The sequence below is a fragment of the Nomia melanderi genome, unplaced genomic scaffold, assembly GCF_051020985.1.
Source record: "Nomia melanderi isolate GNS246 unplaced genomic scaffold, iyNomMela1 scaffold0399, whole genome shotgun sequence".
Classification (NCBI taxonomy): Eukaryota; Metazoa; Arthropoda; class Insecta; order Hymenoptera; family Halictidae; genus Nomia; species Nomia melanderi.
The window spans coordinates 12,501-20,000 of NW_027475514.1; positions in this window are offsets into that span (position 1 = coordinate 12,501).

Sequence of the window (7,500 nt, forward strand, 5' to 3'; positions counted from 1 at the left end):
CATACTCTTCTTTTCGTTCTCTCTTCTTTGCCCAGAAATAATATATATTTCTTATAATATATACCTCTTAGTTTATGTATTTCTCTCTTAGGACACCTCAATTTTATATGTATATATTATATTTCATTCGAACAATTTTTGTTCGTCGCCCCTTTTTGTGTGTAGTATTTCGTTTGGTCTTTGCCATTAAATTTTTGTATACGAAAAATATATTTTCGCTCGGATAGAAAACCCCTTTTGGGTTTCTGAGAGTTGATGTGAGAGTCGTACAAGTATAACGAATATACGTTGTATCCAACCCAACATTCTGGGCTTACCACATAAGGGCCATTCGGTCTGAGACACCGACCCGTGGTCATGCTGTGTAGAGAAAAATTCGCAACGGAACGCGGTACAGAACAGTCGAGGAATGGACCTCGAGGAGCTGAACGACTGCTTCTCGACCGAGATCGTAGAATAGCCGCTCGCCCGCCGCTGCGCCGACCGGTCCGCTCGAACCGACGTGCTCTCTTATAGTAACCAAACGGGCGGCCGCGACGACCGCGGCGCCGGCCGCTCAGCACGGGCGCTTATGGTGGTAAACTGCCGCGCGTACAGACCAACCGGCCGGGCTGCTGGTACTTAGCCGCTGAAACTATGGTCGATTCGAACATATATTAACATACGATTTTTATTCGATAAATCGTTATTGTACATATTAAACGTTAGTTTCCACCGAAAGAAAAATTTTTTAGAATTTTTTTTTTCCAAAAATTGCAAGAGTAAACTTTTTTAATATTCGATTTAAAAATTTTTAAATGCTTAATCCTTACATTAAACTACTGGGAGAACTCAGAAATCATAATGAAAAAAATTACAAAAATTTATTTTTCTCAGAAACTCCGAAAAACAGAGTGGTCGAATCCGTGCAAGCCGGAATTTTTCTAAGTCCCCACGGTCAAGAGTAAACTTTTTTAATAAGCGTTTTAAAATTATTTCAATGTTTAATCCATGCGTAAACATGAAGTTTATTAACGTTTTTAACATTAAAAAAAATTACAAAAATTTATTTTTCGGAAAAAATGGAAAAAACCGATTCGTCGGAGCGAGGTGTCCTGCCCGTGCGGTAATTCCAGCAGGCGAATCGGACTTCCCGAAATTTTTCTAAGTCCCACGGTCGACACCAACTTTTTTAATAAGCGTTTTAAAATTATTTCAATGTTTAATCCATGCGTAAACATGAAGTTTATTAACGTTTTTAACATTAAAAAAAATTACAAAAATTTATTTTTCGGAAAAAAAGGAAAAAACCGATTCGGCGGAGCGAGGTGTCCAGCCCGTGCGGTAATTCCAGCAGGCGAATCGGACTTCCCGAAATTTTTCTAAGTCCCACGGTCGACACCAACTTTTTTAATAAGCGTTTTAAAATTATTTCAATGTTTAATCCATGCGTAAACATGATGTTTATTAACGTTTTCAACGTTAAAAAAAATTACAAAAATTTATTTTTCAAAAAAAATGGAAAAAACCGATTCGTCGGAGCGAGGTGTCCTGCCCGTGCGGTAATTCCAGCAGGCGAATCGGACTTCCCGAAATTTTTCTAAGTCCCACGGTCGACACCAACTTTTTTAATAAGCGTTTTAAAATTATTTCAATGTTTAATCCATGCGTAAACATGAAGTTTATTAACGTTTTTAACATTAAAAAAAATTACAAAAATTTATTTTTCGGAAAAAATGGAAAAAACCGATTCGTCGGAGCGAGGTGTCCTGCCCGTGCGGTAATTCCAGCAGGCGAATCGGACTTCCCGAAATTTTTCTAAGTCCCACGGTCGACACCAACTTTTTTAATAAGCGTTTTAAAATTATTTCAATGTTTAATCCATGCGTAAACATGAAGTTTATTAACGTTTTTAACATTAAAAAAAATTACAAAAATTTATTTTTCGGAAAAAAAGGAAAAAACCGATTCGGCGGAGCGAGGTGTCCAGCCCGTGCGGTAATTCCAGCAGGCGAATCGGACTTCCCGAAATTTTTCTAAGTCCCACGGTCGACACCAACTTTTTTAATAAGCGTTTTAAAATTATTTCAATGTTTAATCCATGCGTAAACATGAAGTTTATTAACGTTTTTAACATTAAAAAAAATTACAAAAATTTATTTTTCGGAAAAAATGGAAAAAACCGATTCGTCGGAGCGAGGTGTCCTGCCCGTGCGGTAATTCCAGCAGGCGAATCGGACTTCCCGAAATTTTTCTAAGTCCCACGGTCGACACCAACTTTTTTAATAAGCGTTTTAAAATTATTTCAATGTTTAATCCATGCGTAAACATGAAGTTTATTAACGTTTTTAACATTAAAAAAAATTACAAAAATTTATTTTTCGGAAAAAAAGGAAAAAACCGATTCGGCGGAGCGAGGTGTCCAGCCCGTGCGGTAATTCCAGCAGGCGAATCGGACTTCCCGAAATTTTTCTAAGTCCCACGGTCGACACCAACTTTTTTAATAAGCGTTTTAAAATTATTTCAATGTTTAATCCATGCGTAAACATGATGTTTATTAACGTTTTCAACGTTAAAAAAAATTACAAAAATTTATTTTTCAAAAAAAATGGAAAAAACCGATTCGTCGGAGCGAGGTGTCCTGCCCGTGCGGTAATTCCAGCAGGCGAATCGGACTTCCCGAAATTTTTCTAAGTCCCACGGTCGACACCAACTTTTTTAATAAGCGTTTTAAAATTATTTCAATGTTTAATCCATGCGTAAACATGAAGTTTATTAACGTTTTTAACATTAAAAAAAATTACAAAAATTTATTTTTCGGAAAAAATGGAAAAAACCGATTCGTCGGAGCGAGGTGTCCTGCCCGTGCGGTAATTCCAGCAGGCGAATCGGACTTCCCGAAATTTTTCTAAGTCCCACGGTCGACACCAACTTTTTTAATAAGCGTTTTAAAATTATTTCAATGTTTAATCCATGCGTAAACATGAAGTTTATTAACGTTTTTAACATTAAAAAAAATTACAAAAATTTATTTTTCGGAAAAAAAGGAAAAAACCGATTCGGCGGAGCGAGGTGTCCAGCCCGTGCGGTAATTCCAGCAGGCGAATCGGACTTCCCGAAATTTTTCTAAGTCCCACGGTCGACACCAACTTTTTTAATAAGCGTTTTAAAATTATTTCAATGTTTAATCCATGCGTAAACATGATGTTTATTAACGTTTTCAACGTTAAAAAAAATTACAAAAATTTATTTTTCAAAAAAAATGGAAAAAACCGATTCGTCGGAGCGAGGTGTCCTGCCCGTGCGGTAATTCCAGCAGGCGAATCGGACTTCCCGAAATTTTTCTAAGTCCCACGGTCGACACCAACTTTTTTAATAAGCGTTTTAAAATTATTTCAATGTTTAATCCATGCGTAAACATGAAGTTTATTAACGTTTTTAACATTAAAAAAAATTACAAAAATTTATTTTTCGGAAAAAATGGAAAAAACCGATTCGTCGGAGCGAGGTGTCCTGCCCGTGCGGTAATTCCAGCAGGCGAATCGGACTTCCCGAAATTTTTCTAAGTCCCACGGTCGACACCAACTTTTTTAATAAGCGTTTTAAAATTATTTCAATGTTTAATCCATGCGTAAACATGAAGTTTATTAACGTTTTTAACATTAAAAAAAATTACAAAAATTTATTTTTCGGAAAAAAAGGAAAAAACCGATTCGGCGGAGCGAGGTGTCCAGCCCGTGCGGTAATTCCAGCAGGCGAATCGGACTTCCCGAAATTTTTCTAAGTCCCACGGTCGACACCAACTTTTTTAATAAGCGTTTTAAAATTATTTCAATGTTTAATCCATGCGTAAACATGATGTTTATTAACGTTTTCAACGTTAAAAAAAATTACAAAAATTTATTTTTCAAGAAAAATGGAAAATACCGATTCGGCGGAGCGAGGTGTCCAGCCCGTGCGGTAATTCCAGCAGGCGAATCGGACTTCCCGAAATTTTTCTAAGTCCCACGGTCGACACCAACTTTTTTAATAAGCGTTTTAAAATTATTTCAATGTTTAATCCATGCGTAAACATGATGTTTATTAACGTTTTCAACGTTAAAAAAAATTACAAAAATTTATTTTTCAAGAAAAATGGAAAATACCGATTCGGCGGAGCGAGGTGTCCAGCCCGTGCGGTAATTCCAGCAGGCGAATCGGACTTCCCGAAATTTTTCTAAGTCCCACGGTCGACACCAACTTTTTTAATAAGTGTTTTAAAATTATTTCAATGTTTAATCCATGCGTAAACATGACGTTTATTAACGTTTTTGACATTAAAAAAAATTACAAAAATTTATTTTTCAAAAAAAATGGAAAAAACCGATTCGTCGGAGCGAGGTGTCCAGCCCGTGCGGTAATTCCAGCAGGCGAATCGGACTTCCCGAAATTTTTCTAAGTCCCACGGTCGACACCAACTTTTTTAATAAGCGTTTTAAAATTATTTCAATGTTTAATCCATGCGTAAACATGATGTTTATTAACGTTTTCAACGTTAAAAAAAATTACAAAAATTTATTTTTCGGAAAAAATGGAAAAAACCGATTCGTCGGAGCGAGGTGTCCTGCCCGTGCGGTAATTCCAGCAGGCGAATCGGACTTCCCGAAATTTTTCTAAGTCCCACGGTCGACACCAACTTTTTTAATAAGCGTTTTAAAATTATTTCAATGTTTAATCCATGCGTAAACATGAAGTTTATTAACGTTTTTAACATTAAAAAAAATTACAAAAATTTATTTTTCGGAAAAAATGGAAAAAACCGATTCGTCGGAGCGAGGTGTCCTGCCCGTGCGGTAATTCCAGCAGGCGAATCGGACTTCCCGAAATTTTTCTAAGTCCCACGGTCGACACCAACTTTTTTAATAAGCGTTTTAAAATTATTTCAATGTTTAATCCATGCGTAAACATGAAGTTTATTAACGTTTTTAACATTAAAAAAAATTACAAAAATTTATTTTTCGGAAAAAAAGGAAAAAACCGATTCGGCGGAGCGAGGTGTCCAGCCCGTGCGGTAATTCCAGCAGGCGAATCGGACTTCCCGAAATTTTTCTAAGTCCCACGGTCGACACCAACTTTTTTAATAAGCGTTTTAAAATTATTTCAATGTTTAATCCATGCGTAAACATGAAGTTTATTAACGTTTTTAACATTAAAAAAAATTACAAAAATTTATTTTTCGGAAAAAATGGAAAAAACCGATTCGTCGGAGCGAGGTGTCCTGCCCGTGCGGTAATTCCAGCAGGCGAATCGGACTTCCCGAAATTTTTCTAAGTCCCACGGTCGACACCAACTTTTTTAATAAGCGTTTTAAAATTATTTCAATGTTTAATCCATGCGTAAACATGATGTTTATTAACGTTTTCAACGTTAAAAAAAATTACAAAAATTTATTTTTCAAAAAAAATGGAAAAAACCGATTCGTCGGAGCGAGGTGTCCTGCCCGTGCGGTAATTCCAGCAGGCGAATCGGACTTCCCGAAATTTTTCTAAGTCCCACGGTCGACACCAACTTTTTTAATAAGTGTTTTAAAATTATTTCAATGTTTAATCCATGCGTAAACATGACGTTTATTAACGTTTTTGACATTAAAAAAAATTACAAAAATTTATTTTTCAAAAAAAATGGAAAAAACCGATTCGTCGGAGCGAGGTGTCCAGCCCGTGCGGTAATGCCAGCAGGCGATCCGGGGTACTCGAAATTTTTCTAAGTCCCGACGGTCAAGAGTAAACTTTTTCATCGCATATTTCAAAATTTTTTCAATGTTTAATCTACGCATAAAAACGCAGTTTATCGCAGTTTTTAACGTTGAGAAAATTGACAAAAATTTTTTTTTCACTGAAAATGGAAAAAATGTATCGGTCGATGCGGGCTATCCAGGCCGTGCGGTAATTCCAGCAGGCGATCCGGGGTACTCGAAATTTTTCTAAGTCCCGACGGTCAAGAGTAAACTTTTTCATCACATATTTCAAAATTTTTTTAATGTTTAATCCACGCATAAAAACGCAGTTTATTAACGTTTTTAACGTTGAGAAAATTGACAAAAATTTTTTTTTCACTGAAAATGGAAAAAATGTATCGGTCGATGCGGGCTATCCAGGCCGTGCGGTAATTCCAGCAGGCGATCCGGGGTACTCGAAATTTTTCTAAGTCCCGACGGTCAAGAGTAAACTTTTTCATCACATATTTCAAAATTTTTTTAATGTTTAATCCACGCATAAAAACGCAGTTTATTAACGTTTTTAACGTTGAGAAAATTGACAAAAATTTTTTTTTCACTGAAAATGGAAAAAATGTATCGGTCGATGCGGGCTATCCAGGCCGTGCGGTAATTCCAGCAGGCGATCCGGGGTACTCGAAATTTTTCTAAGTCCCGACGGTCAAGAGTAAACTTTTTCATCACATATTTCAAAATTTTTTTAATGTTTAATCCACGCATAAAAACGCAGTTTATTAACGTTTTTAACGTTGAGAAAATTGACAAAAATTTTTTTTTCACTGAAAATGGAAAAAATGTATCGGTCGATGCGGGCTATCCAGGCCGTGCGGTAATTCCAGCAGGCGATCCGGGGTACTCGAAATTTTTCTAAGTCCCGACGGTCAAGAGTAAACTTTTTCATCACATATTTCAAAATTTTTTTAATGTTTAATCCACGCATAAAAACGCAGTTTATTAACGTTTTTAACGTTGAGAAAATTGACAAAAATTTTTTTTTCACTGAAAATGGAAAAAATGTATCGGTCGATGCGGGCTGTCCAGGCCGTGCGGTAATTCCAGCAGGCGATCCGAGGTACTCGAAATTTTTCTAAGTCCGAACGGTCAAGAGTAAACTTTTTCATCACATATTTCAAAATTTTTTTAATGTTTAATCCACGCATAAAAACGCAGTTTATTAACGTTTTTAACGTTGAGAAAATTGACAAAAATTTTTTTTTCACTGAAAATGGAAAAAATGTATCGGTCGATGCGAGCTGTCCAGGCCGTGCGGTAATTCCAGCCGGCGATCCGAGGTACTCGAAATTTTTCTAAGTCCGAACGGTCAAGAGTAAACTTTTTCATCACATATTTCAAAATTTTTTCAATGTTTAATCCACTCATAAAAACGCAGTTTATTAACGTTTTTAACGTTGAGAAAATTGACAAAAATTTTTTTTTCACTGAAAATGGAAAAAATGTATCGGTCGATGCGGGCTGTCCAGGCCGTGCGGTAATTCCAGCAGGCGATCCGGGGTACTCGAAATTTTTCTAAGTCCGAACGGTCAAGAATAAACTTTTTTATTACATGTTTTAAAAATTTTTCAATGCTTAATCCGTGCATAAGAGTGCAGTTTATTAACGTTTTTAAGGTTGAAAAAATTGACAAAAATTTTTTTTTCTCTGAAAATGAAAAAAATGTATCGGTCGAAGCGGGCTGTCCAGGCCGCGCGGTAATGCCAGCAGGTCGAACGGGGCGACCCGAAATTTTTCTAAGTCCCTGCGGTCAA